This window comes from Mus musculus, chromosome 12, assembly GCF_000001635.26.
Source record: "Mus musculus strain C57BL/6J chromosome 12, GRCm38.p6 C57BL/6J".
Taxonomy (NCBI): domain Eukaryota; kingdom Metazoa; phylum Chordata; class Mammalia; order Rodentia; family Muridae; genus Mus; species Mus musculus.
Window position 1 is genome coordinate 98,062,201 of NC_000078.6, and position 13,772 is coordinate 98,075,972.

The window sequence follows — 13,772 nt, forward strand, 5'->3', positions numbered from 1 at the left end:
AGACTGTCATAGAACTAGAGAGAAGTGGTTAAGTTAGAGATGTATTCTGCAAGGAAAGACAGGAGGGCTTGCTGGATTGGAGAGAAAGATGTCAAGGACAGAGCAAAAGGCAGGAGAGAATTGGCATCAAAGTAGTAGGAAAATGGGATGCTTCTGGGATATTGAGTTTTGGGGTGGCCATTGGTCTTCTATGCAGAGATGTAGACTTGAATTATCTGTTCGGCAGTCCCCAAGATTGGTGCGGGTTATGGATTACTAAGAAATCTGGGCTATCTGCTCCTGAAGTAGCAGATCGTAAAGGAGTATTCGCATAGTCATCATGACCTGAGAGAAGTTAGATGAGTCCATGACAGAGTTCCACAAAGAGTTGTGTTTTTAGTGAAAGGATCTGAATGCTTCCAGGCAAAACTAATTTGAGGTCCATTTATTTCTTTTAATCAATGTAAAAAAAAAAAAAGCTGCCTTGGCTGCTTGAGGGTTCCTTGAAGTCAGATATTATGCTCTCCTTATTCCTGTATTGCAAGTAATTGGCAACTTTGTGTCTTAGGAATGACTAATAAATGCTTTTCTGATGAACAACAAAACAATAACTCATCAAGCCTAAAGGTGTTGGACTTCATGAACAAAAGAGCTCTGACATGTTTTTGCTCTAAAGAACAATTTTATTAAAGATGTACAATAAGACTCTGTCATGTAGTGAAGGAACATGTGAGATTCTACCAAGTTGGAGTTTTTTGAGAAAAATATTATTTTCCTAACATTCAGAGAAAATGGATTTTCTAGTGAGGACCAGTAGGCACCATGGGGGTCCCAGAGAACATTCTGACTCTTTTCAGTACAAATTGTTGCCTGGGGATTTTTAACACTGAGCCAGTGCTGTGGCTTTCTAATTCTTGACTAAGTCATAATTTTTACGCAAAGTGACACTTATGTAACAGACAACTTTTAATTCACATTTTAATATATGTTATGGTTAATTGACAATTTCATGCATTATATAATGACCTCTAGTTACTCTTCCCCCACCCCTATCTACCCCCTATTGTATCAGTTCTCTACCTGTCTTTTCCCCAGATTCATGACTTTTGGTTTTGTCATGTGAAACATTTAGTTTAGTTAGTTTAAACTGAATGGAGTGTAAGCATATACTGGAACCTGGTGGGGCCATCGGTAAACACTCAACGGAAGGCCACGACTTCTCCTTTCCCTCAGACTTTCCATTAGAAATAGACCAGCATTGTGAAGTAGGGTCCCAAGTTCATCTTCTATCCTTACCTGGTTTTTTGATGGGGCACGTTTATGCAAGAGTCATCCATATTGTGTATTATTAGATTACTGTGTGCATTTCATAGACCTCCCTATTTTCCAGCTGTGACAATCTTTCCATCATGTCTTCCACAGTGTCCCATCAATCGTTGTGGAAGATGATATGAATGTCTTCTTTGAGAGTAAGCATGCAGCCATCACTTATTCTTAACACTTGGTGCAACAGCAAGTGTCTGTCTTTGACTAAAGCCGAGAGTGATAATTATCAGTGTGTGTGTGTGTGTGTGTGTGTGTATGTGTGTGTGTGTGTGCATGTATGTGTTTAACACTGCCAATTTAGTTAAACAACAAAATTAAGTGGCCCCAGATTCTATGACTTTTTCTACCGTGGGTTTTTGAGTAAGCTTACAATAGCAAGTACTGATCCTCTTCTGTTGAGCTGGCTGCTAATGGGAGAGTAGTTGGTTACCAACAGAACAGTTGTGCCACTGTTGTGAAAGTAGGCACATCTCGCTGGCTACCATGGTAGTATTACAGTATTAAAGGGTAGATAGCTGGTTAGGACCACTGATGTCTTCTCTCCCTAAGCAGCCTTTATAGCATCTTTCAGTGCCATGAAAGCTGGTAGCTTGCAGAACCTTCTAGTTCAGGTTCAGCTTGATTTCCATGCATCATACAACCAGGGTTTATGATACCTTTAGTAATAGGGTTTTAGAGTGCTCTATGGCCCTTCTGACCAACAAGCCTTAAATATCCCACACCTAGAACTGGGGTTTTTTGTTTAATAGACTACAGCTTCAAAGTTGAGGTTTTATTCCAGCCATGTAGGCTATCTCCCTTAAATAATTGGAACAATTTATTCTTGAGCCAAGTTCATGAAACTTTACTGTGAAAACATATTAAGTACAGATACTGAATAAAATAACCAATGCAAATTACTTTCTAGGCACGTTGGTTAGATGTATCTTGTGGTAATTATTACATCATCATTACTGTTATAAGTAGTATAAAGAATACAAAAATAGGCTCTCTCTTTGTCTGTCTCTGTCTCTCTTATCTCTGTCTCTCTCCCCTTTCTGTTTATCTATCTCTCCTCTCCCTCCCTCCCTCTCTCTCTCTCTCTCTCTCTCTCTCTCTCTCTCTCTCTCTCTCAACAGCTTCCCAATAAACCTGACCTTAATACCAAAAAGAATACAAAAATAATGCGAAACAATAATGCTGTTTCTTCTCTGTCCAGCATTTTTCCATCAAGTTGATTTCATGCCTATCACAGACAAAAAGGAACTGCTACCACTCCTCTTTTTAAATTTAACTTTGAATACACATTTAGTGAGTTCTTCTGTTGTTATTTCTCTCTTGTTCTCTATGGTTGTGCATGAGTATACTATGTATTGTACACAGATGTGTCCAATGGGTCCATGCACACACGTAGAGGGCAAAGAAGGACACTGGATATTTTTCTGCATCATTCTATACTTCATTTCCTTGAGACAAGGTCTCTCCCTGAGCATGAAGCTAGGCTGACAACCAATTAGCCACATCATCACCACGCACAGGTTTAGAGGTTATGCCTGCACACATAGACAGAACCAGTTTTTATCTGGGTGCTAGGGATTCGATTTCTGAGAATCACACTTGTGCAGTAGACATTCTTATCCACTGAGTCACCTCCCCAAACCCTTTTAATTGCGTTCTTCACATGTACCAAACACTGATCTATCTTTGTAAACATACATACACACACACACACACACACACACACAAAGGTCCACTCTCTGAAATAAAACATGATAAACAACATCATTTTGAGCAGGGAAATATTCTGTGAAGACAATATAATGAGATAACAAGAATGAGAGGGACCACCGAGCCAGGCATCAATCAGAGACATATTGAAGGCAGTGATCACCCTGGTTCCATCTCACTAGTTACATTAGATGTAAAATTCACACTGACCAAAGCATTCATTCCTACTCCATCAGGTTGCCTCTGAACCTTGAGGAGTTCTGTCACTCTGAAACCTTTATTCCATGGAGCCATCATTTACCCCTTGTTCTCCTAGCCACTGCCTGATGACACATGGACAACCATCCTTTCATCTCCCATTACTGTTTTTATTATAATTATACTTTCTTTCTGGTTTCTAGCTTTGTCCTTCTCCAGCAGGCGGGTTATAGTGACAGCTACTGTGTGTTATCAGAACCAACTGTCTGGCTCTTTTCTACTAGTCTGAGCAGCCTGATAGGTACAGCACACATCATAAAGCTACGATTGATGAACACACACATACACATACATGAGTTAACTTCAAAACTAAACAAATCTGGCATGATGTACTGGCTAGTTTTGTGTCAACTTGACACAGCTGGAGAAAGGAGCTTCGGTTGAGGAAACGCCTCCATGAGATCCAACTGTAAGGCATTTTCTCAATTAGTGATCAAGGGGGAAAGGCCCCTTGTGGGTGGGACCATCTCTGGGCTGGTAGTCTTGGGTTCTATAAGAGAGCAGACTGAGCAAGCCAGGGGAAGCAAGCCAGTAAAGAACATTCCTCCATGGCTCTATATCAGCTCCTGCTCCCTGACCTGCTTGAGTTCCAGTCCTGACTTCCTTTGGTGATTGAACAGCAGTATGGAAGTGTAAGCCGAATAAACCCTTTCCTCCCCAACTTGCTTCTTGGTCATGATGTTTGTGCAGGAATAGAAACCCTGACTATGACACATAAAAATCATCCATTTCTTTTATTTTTTTTCTTTTCTCTTCTCTTCTTTTCTCTTCTCTTCCTTTCTTTTCCCTTTTCTTTTCTTTTTTACACTCCAGATTTTATTTCTCTCCCAATCAACCCTCTGACTATTCCACATCTCTTATCTCCTCCCCGACACCCTGTCTCCACAAGGATGTTCCTACCCCTCACCCCCCACGCCACCAGACCTCCTAACATCCTGGGGTCTCCAGTCTTTTGAGGGTTAGGTGCATCTTCTTTGACTGAACCCAGACCCTGCAGTCCTCTGCTGTATGTGAGTTGGGGGCCTCATATCAGCTGGTGTATGCTATCTGTTGGTGATCCAGTGTCTGAGAGATCTCCAGGGGTCCAGGTTAACTGAGATTGCTGGTCCTCCTACAGGGTTGCCCTCCTCCTCAGCTTCTTCCAGCTTTTCCCTAATTCAGCCACAGGGGTCAGCAGCTTCTGTTCATTGGTTGGGTGCAAATATCTGCATCTGACTCTTTCAGCAGCTTGTTGGGTCTTTCGGAGGGCAGTCATGATAAATCTCTTTTTATGAGTGCTCCATAGACTCAGTAATAGTGTCAGGCCTTGGGACCTCTGGATCCCACTTTGGGACTGTCACTGGATCTTCTTTTCCTCCGGCTCTTCTCCATTTCCATCCCTGCAGTTCTTTCAGACAGGAACAATTATGGATCAGAGTTTTGACTGTGGGATAGCAGCCCTGTCCCTCACTTGATGCCCTGTCTTTCTGCTGGAGGTGGGCTTTACAAGTTTCCTCTTCCCACTGTAGGGCATTTCATTGAGGTTCCCTCCCTTTGAGTCCTTAGAGTCTCTCTCCTCTCGGGTCTCTGGTACGTTCTTGAGGGTCCCCCCCAACCTCCTACTTCCCAAGGTTGCCTGTTTCCATTCTTTCTCCTGGCCCTCAGGGCTTCAGTCCTTTTCCTCCACCCAATACCAGATCCTGTTCCCCTCTTCCCTCCACCCCAGTCCCCAGTCCCTTCCTCCCTCCTGCTTTGTGGTTGCTTTCTTCTCCCTCTCACGTGGGACTGAGGCATCCTTACTTGGGCCTTTCAGCTTGTTGACCTTTTGGAGTTCTGTGGACTGTATCTTAGGTATTCTGTACTTTTCTTTTTCTTTTTTTCTTTTTTTTTCTTCTTTTCTTTCTTTGGCTAGTATCTACTTATTAGTGAGTACATACCATGCATTCCCTTTTGGGTCTGAGTTACCTCACTCAAGATGATATTTTCTAGTTCCAGCCATTTGCCTGCAAAACTCAAGATGTCCTCATTCTTAATAGCTGAGTAGTATTCCATTGTATAAATGAACCACATTTTCTGTATCCATTCTTCTGTTATGGGACATTTGGGTTGATTCCAGCTTCTGGCTATCACAAACAAGGCCACTGTGAACATAGTGGAACATGTGCCCCTGTGGCATGGTAGGGCATCTTTTGGGTATATTTCCAAGAGTGGTATAGCTGGGTCCTCAGGCAGATATATTTCCAATTTTCTAAGGAACCTCCAGATTGATTTCCAGAGTAGCTGTACCAGTTGCAATCCCACCAGCAATGGAAGAATGTTCCTCATTTTCCACATCTTCTTTACCATGTGTTGTCACCTGAGGTTTTGATCTAAGCTATTCTGGTTGGTGTAAGGTAGAATCTCAGGGTCATTTTGATTTGCATTTCTCTGGTCACTAAGGACTTTGAACATTTCTTTAGGTGCTTCTCAGCCATTCAAGATTCCTCTGTTGTGAATTCTCAGTTTAGTTCTATACCCCATTTTTGATTGTTTTTTTTTGGGGGGGGAGGGGGCTGGTGATTAGCTTCTTGAGTTCTTTTTATATTTTGGATATTAGCCCTCTATCGGATGTGGAGTTAGTGAAGTTTTTTTTCCTCCTAACTGCAGTTTGCCAATTTGTCTTATTGACTATGTCCTTTGCCTTACAGAAGCTTTCCAGTCTCATGAGGTCCCACTTATCACTTCTTGATCTTAGAGCACGAGCCATGGGAGTTCTGTTTAGGAAATTTCCCCCTGTGCCAATGAGTTCAAGGCTCTTTCCCACTTTCTCTTCTATTAGTTGAGTGAGTGTGCCTGGTTTTATGTTGAGGCCCTTGGTCCACTTAAATAGCAGAAATCCCCACATGCTTTTTGTTCAGCGTGATATATGTTTTTCAAGGGGGGTGCTTTAAAATTTTTTCACTCTGTAGCAAGGTAAGTTTTATGCCCCTGTGAGGTACAACATATGGATCTTATAGCATCATGCATTATTTGCATCCCAATAGCACAGCTCATTAATCAAGTGACCTATTGTGACCTCAGTTCAGCAACCACTAAGCACACCCAAGAAGCAGAGCAAGGTTTGGCACAGAATGCGCCCTTTTAGAACAATATTTGTCTGATAACGTTAAACAGTAGTCAAATGTACATGAGTTATTCTTGTCTTACAGAGAACCAGCCATGAAACCCAAACACAGTGAACTTCTCTCCTGACTTTAGGGCACATTTTGCTTTCCTCCAGTTGATTTCGATGTTGTATTCTTATGAGATCAAAGAAGGTCTTTTTGTAGCAAGCAATATTTAGCTATAATAATGTGCAGCTAAATTGGGAGCAGGTCCATTGTTGAAGGGTTTATTAGAGAAGTAAATTGGAATTTTACACCCACATGAAACATTGCAAACACACTCCTTCACATAATGATATATGCAGACAGCACTCTAGGTCCCATTTGGGTGGTGCCCTCCCTGCAGTTCTTCAAGTGTATGTCAGCTGGGCCCTAACGGCAAGCAGTAAAAGACAGTTCCAGCTGCCTTAATCACAGGACTTCTTTGGAAGGAGTTTGGTGGAGAGTGGCTGGCACTTACAATCAGTGAGAAGCTGGAGATTCAGCCACTGGAACAAAACAGAAACCAAGGAGCTCAAGGGTGTGCATGGAGAAACCAAAAAAGACTGTAATGCTACTTCAGAGTGATAAATATATAAATATATACATACATGGTTTGGCCTCAGGTTCCTGGCTTAAAGATTCTTGAGACCCTTGGAATTCCCTGAATGATTGGTATGTCTTTGGCTCATCACAATGGACCCCTTCAGAAAGCTCTCCAGCCACTGGAATCTATTCTGATGAGGTGATGGGGTGGCGGTGTGGGTGTGAGGGGTGGAATTCCAGACAGTTTCAACATGGGAACCGATTACCAGAAGACCAAGTGCCACTTAGAGACAGGAGCTTTTTGTACCAGCCTGGCCTTAGGGAGGGAAGTTAAGACTGGAAGTTGGGTTATTAAAAGTTCATGGCTTAGAGAGCTTTCACTTGGGTGAACAGAGTAGAACAACTGGAGAATGTTAGAAAGCACGCTCTTGTGCCTAGGACCCTTTCAGACATCACCCTGTGCACTTAATTAGACTATCTAATTGTATCCCTTATAATGACCTGTAATAGTAAGCATTAGTGTTTCCCTAGGTTGTATGAGTTATTATAGTAAATGAATATCCATATGTGTACAGCATGCATATACAGAATAGGAAATTTTAATATATACTATGTATAATATTTTTTCAAGGAACTAGTTTATCTTATGGTGCAGCTGACAAGTCAGGAATTCCTAAGAAATGCTCAGAAGCCTGTCTCTGTGATGGTTGTCCCTCTCACCAAATTGATAGCTGAGGTTAACCATTGCACGTTACTTTTTGAAGGCAAGGGAAATTTGGAATGAACTGTGGAACAAGTACTTATAACTTTCAGTAATGATAATCAGCCAGCTTCAAGAGAAGTTAATTTTGCTACGTAGTTGCAGTAATATTAACACTGAGTTTTACTCTTGAGATCCTTCAGATAAATGGATAGGCATACCCATATTATTAGAAATGATATCCATTATTTAAAACCTACTGAGCATAAATGCTATTGCTTTTTTCCTCTGTATTTGTTTGCTTGCTGTTTTTTGTTATTGTTGTTATTTTGAGGAAGTGTCTCTCTACATAGTCCTGGCTTGATCTAGAACTCACAGAGATCTACTTCGCGAGAATGCTAAGGTTACAACCAGGCCCTAAATGTAAATATTAATGCCATCTAGAAAGTAGTTCTACCACAACACCTAAACTGGTGTCGGAGTAGAGAGTCCTAGCAGTAATCTTGTCTCGTACACACATAACTAACAATTCATTCCTCATCAAGTCAGAACTAGTACGTAGCTTCTTACCCCATGATAACAAAAAAAAGTACATTTCCAGCTAGAGGGGTGTAAGTACTCTGTATACAACCCCAAATAAAGTAACTCTGCAAAAGAGTATGCAAACCTTTAACTATTTTCATATGTTCTCTGATATCTTGTAATTTAAGTACTGAGAATAAATGAACCAATATTAATACCATTTATATTAGATAAGGAGACAAAAGAATTCTAATATACACATAAACATATCCACATAAATATATTCATAAAATTAAGGAATATTAGGAACAACTATAATCTTTGAAGCAATTATAGTCTCTGAAGCTGGTTAATTATCAGTACCCCTAGTCTGGGATACTGAGTTGTATAAAACTAATAAAGTGGTCTGAGCACTTTCTTCATTATTCTCAGCTTCCTGGGTATGAGCACAATGTGATTGTTTTCCTATAGCCCTACTGCCATGGCCTCCCAACCGTGATAAACTTGATAACATCCTAGAACTGTGAGCCAAAAATAAACTCTTTCTTCTTCGAATTCATTTTGTCAGGGTATTTAATAACAACAAGGGAAAGTAATTAAGACATAGACTGAACCAACATTTCATTTCACAATGCTCTGGGTCACTTACAACATTGCCTGAATGGAGTTTTCATTGTCTGATTCAGAGGTCATGGCAATGTCTGTTTCACAGAGATCTGTGATGTTGGCTAATGGACTGTACTGTCCATTAGCCAACAGAAACAGAATAGGTGGAAATTCTTTCAAATTCTTTCTTGATCTGTGTAAGTGGAAAAGTTGTAGGTCAAGTCATAAGAGTCCAAATTGAATTATCAAAATACAGCATTGTAGTGCAAATTATATCACCGAAACATGTAAGAAGTCGAGATCCCCAGTATGGTTGTACTGTCTGAGATCTAAGGAGTGAGATACTAGATCAATATGACTGTTGTGCTCATAAGAAGGACACCAGGGATGGATGAGCACATAGAAAAGTCCATGTTAGGGCACAGTAAGAATGGAGATGGTTTGGGCTTGAAATTTATCCCCAACACTGACATATTCAAGCTTTGATCCCAATGCTGTAGTGCCTAGGTAGGGTTTTCTGAAGATGTTTCCCCCTCCTCTTCCCCCTCCCCTCTTCTATTTTTCCCATTTTTCTTGTCTTATGTGATGGTTTGTATATGCTCTGCCCAAGGAGTGGCACTATTAGAAGGTGAGGCCCTGTTGGAGTAGATGTGGCCTTGTTGGAGTAGGCATGTCATTGTGGGTGTGAACTTTAAGAACCTCATCCTAGCTGCCTAGAAGCCAGTATTTAGCTAGCAGCCTTCAGATGAAGATGTAGAACTCTCAGCTCTGCCTACACTATGCCTGCCTGGATGCTGCCATGCTCCTGCCTTAATGACAATGGACTGAACTTTTAAGGAAGCCCCAATTAAATGTTGTCCTTAATAAGACTCACATTGGTCATGGTATCTGTTCACAGCAGTAAAACCTGAACTAAGACACATTACCACAGGCAAAGAGACAACGAAATCAAATGAGCAGAGATTGTAGTCTCTGAAATGAAAGCTGAAGGAAGTCCTTTGTTCTTTGTTGGGTTTTATTATACTTTAACAGAGTAAAGAAAAGCTGACTAACATACTAGTCATCTAGAGAACAAGGACAGATACCTTAGAAGAAATCAGTTCTGTCAGCATACTGATTTTAGACTTCTAATGTCTATTGTTTAAGCCACCACTGTATTATTTTGTTATGGCAACTTTAGGAACTCAGGACCTTTTAGTTAATCTTTGGGACCAATCAGGTTTATAGATCCTGAACCCTTTGGAGGAGAGGGCAAGTCCTTAAGAGGTTTATGCTACTTTTTCAAACATTTATACCTTTAATCTCTCGCTGCTTTCTGCAAAGAGACCCATGATCCTTTACCTAGATTACGAGTCCCTGACAAAAGGAAAATACACTTTTTTAATATTGCTACACTCTATCTTAGAAAAGTCAAAACATTACTGTAGGAGGTCCAACTGGGACTTGTAGACGTCAGATGATCAATGGAGTTTTAGCTCAGATTCGTAACTCAGTGGCTTCTATGGATTTCTAAACCCCTCCTGTGGTTGTTGTCTCAGTTAGAAGGCAAAATTACAATAAATACACTGAGCAATTAGCAGAATCCACACACTGATTCCATGTTCAGTACAGTAAAGAAATTACGATAGGAAAGCCCTGGTGGAAGCTTATAAACGTGGTTCCTACCTTGGAAAATAGTGAAACAATTTGTTGCTGCATTCTTAGAGGGGTTGTGGAGATTGTGATGGCAAGGACTTGGAAGATGTGGGGGTGATCACACCTTCCCATCACATCTCCAATTTAGCCTGCACAAAAGACAGATGGATCTCAAAGAATGATAGCATATTACTACAAACTTATCCAGATGGTGACTCCAATTACAGATGTTATTCTAACGTGGTTTCATTGCTTGAGAAAGCCAATGTCTCCCTCATAGTCATCTGTTGAACTGGTAAGTACTGTTTTTGTTCTGTTCTGTTTTGTTTTAAATATTCATCATGGACTACAGAGATGGCTCATCAGTTAAGTGCACTGCCTGCTCTACCCGAAGACCCAGGTACAATCACATCCACGTGATGGCCCAGAAACAGCTGTAACTCAGTTCCAGAGATCTGACATCTTTTTACAGCCTCCTTGGTGGTGCATAACAGAGATTCAAAACACACATACACAAACAAAGTTTTAAAATCAATCCCTCATCAGTAAATATTATCAGAAGCAACTAGAATTTAGCTGACAATACCAGCAATATCTCAGACATTATCAGTTACTCACCCCTAAATCATAATTCCATCTACAAAGGACTTGATTGCGTTTCCATCCATAAGACATGACACTGGTCCATTACACTAATGACATGTTGACTGCACAGTACAAACTTTTAGGATTGGGAAAAGCCCTGATATTTCTTGTAAAAACAAAGAAACCAAAAACTACTCATGTTTTTGATAATCAGCATTCAGCTTGTTCCTGGTTTAAGCAGAGATTTAACATTTAGCCACAGGCTAATCAATGTCTCTATAACCTGAGACGTGTATCACAAACAGTATCATCAGACAAATTGAATCCCAGTTGTTTAAGGAAAGTGCTACCAGTTGACTGTATATTATATTGAATACAAACAAGTTGCCATAATTATCATACTCTTGCCAACTTTTCTTCCACAAAGTTGTGTCCCTAACCTCACATAGAGTTTCCTATGACCAATTGATAGTTGGTTTTGCTGAATTTAAATAAATAGCATTGGCAAAACGGTAACAGGGATGTCCAGGAAAGAGCAGGTAGATTAACATGCCAGCATGGGCAAAATCTACAGATGTATTTGTGTCATATATGAATGTTGATTAGAATTGGCACACATGAGGGATATAGAAATAGGTAGGTTGACCTACACTGTGGATGCCAATCAACTTCATCTCATAGCTATTGTTGTCAAATTTATTCCTGAGTGAAATAGTCATGGCAGCAGGAATAAAGGCTGTGTATAGATAAAGCAATATGACTGTACTGACCAAAGCTACAGCTTCCATTGAACACCCAATCTGTTGGGAGCTAAAACTGAGTCCTCTTTATAGCACAGTTCCATGGTTATCAGAGAGACAATCACTAGCAGGTTGATTATCCCAGACCATAGTCATTGTGGTAGGCATTTAGTTTTGACTAAAATGAACATTTGTTTTGTATGGTTTTATCTTTCCTCCATGCAATGCTTCTGCAGAGGTGCCCTCCATAGACTTACAGTAACTATGGACTCCCATAGCAACATTGCACACAGCTTGGCTTTTGGTCATAGACTGACATCTAACTAAGTAAGTGTGTCAATAGTCCTGAAATCATAGAATGTGTTATACCCTCTGTTCCCCATCACTCTGAAGCAACAGCTGGAGTAGCCAAATAGTGGAATGGCTGTTTGAAGATTCAGTCGCAATGCCAGTTAGACTGTCATATTTTGCAGGGTCAAACAAATAACATTCAACAGGATCTATGTGTTTAAAATCAGTAGTTAGTTTCTGTTTCTTGTTAATCATGGATCTAGGATACAAGTGGCAAAATGAACAATTACTATTACTTCTAATGATTCACTAACAAAGGTTTGTTTCCTGTCCTTAGCCTTGAAACCTTATTCTCTGATGTTCTAAAGGCCTTCATTTCTAATGAGGAATACCAATTACTCCACTGAACTAGAAGTCAAGACTTCCATGTGGCCACTTTGGGATCCTCATGCCCCTGAATCAATAGGAAAGGAAGGGAGTTACTATGGTAACTGAGATAGTTGATCCTGATTAGCAAAAGGCTGATAAATTCCTGAGAACAGCTCTTAGCACTATCGATTCCTGCTTTGGTAGCTGAAATTTTGTCTTGACTCAAAGTCCTATAATGAGTGATACTGATTACTCAGTGTTCTGATTATTGCTTTGGTAGTTGTGGTTCGCACTGTAATTTCTGACCTACAGAGAGGAGTGACCACACAACTCTTTCTAAGAATACTAAGACTGTCCTCACAAATTCTCAAAGTCATAGTGAATGTTATATCCTCTAGATCCTCCCAGGGTGAAGGAGCAGGTCTTGTGGGAGAGATATGCTCAGTCACTCTAAGTCTTAAGGTGAGTACATCTTTTAATGTGCCAAGATGGTCCTGGAATTTCAACTCTAAATACTGAGTGAAGGCAGCCACTTTTCAACCACCAATAAATTGCTAGCAACCTATATAAATTCTTAAGCCAAAATAATCCAGGTATTTTGCTTAGTGGGCTAATGTCAATAAACTTGGACTTACCCAACTTTGTGTCCAATTGATCTGATCTCTAGTCTCATAAATAGAATTCTTTATTGTCTTTATAACTATAAAATACACTCCTTTGGTATATAGTGTACATCTTCACAATGGGTCACAATATTCATTTGTGACCTTCCAGAACTCAGGTCTAGTTATAATTTTAGAAGCAAAGATGAGTAGATTGTCTATTTGGAGGAGAAATGATGACAGCTTGATGATCAACTACATTGGAGAATGTACATTCTTCAAAGTACAGCTACCTTTTCAGACAGGGAAAAACAGGTCTGCTTCCTCTGGGGGGGGGGGGGACTTGACAGACCCTAAGGACTTGGGATCTGCAGGTGCGTTTGGATTTTTTCTGGTTCAAAGGTTGGCTTGGATAAGAACTGCCTCCATATCTAGACATGTTTGAGTACTTGGTCTAATTGTTTGGGGGAGTATTGAGAGGTGTGGAAGTGTTGGGGGAGATGAGTCACTTGAGGTATTAAGGTTTCAAATGTCTCCTGCCATCTTCAGTGCTCTTTCTGCTTCCAGATGTGAGTTCTCAGCTACTAGTCCAGCTTGTTTCCAATCCCTTTACACCGCCCATCATGGACTCTAACCGTCTGGAACCATAAACCCTTATCTATAAGCTTCCTTGGTCAGGTAGCTAAGCAATGAAGACAGTGATGTTGTGACTAGGATAAGATTTGTGCCCTTGTTTATGAATAATCTCTAGAGGCTTCTTTCCTCTTCCACTCTTGGAGAACACTGGGGAATATGACTGAGTATG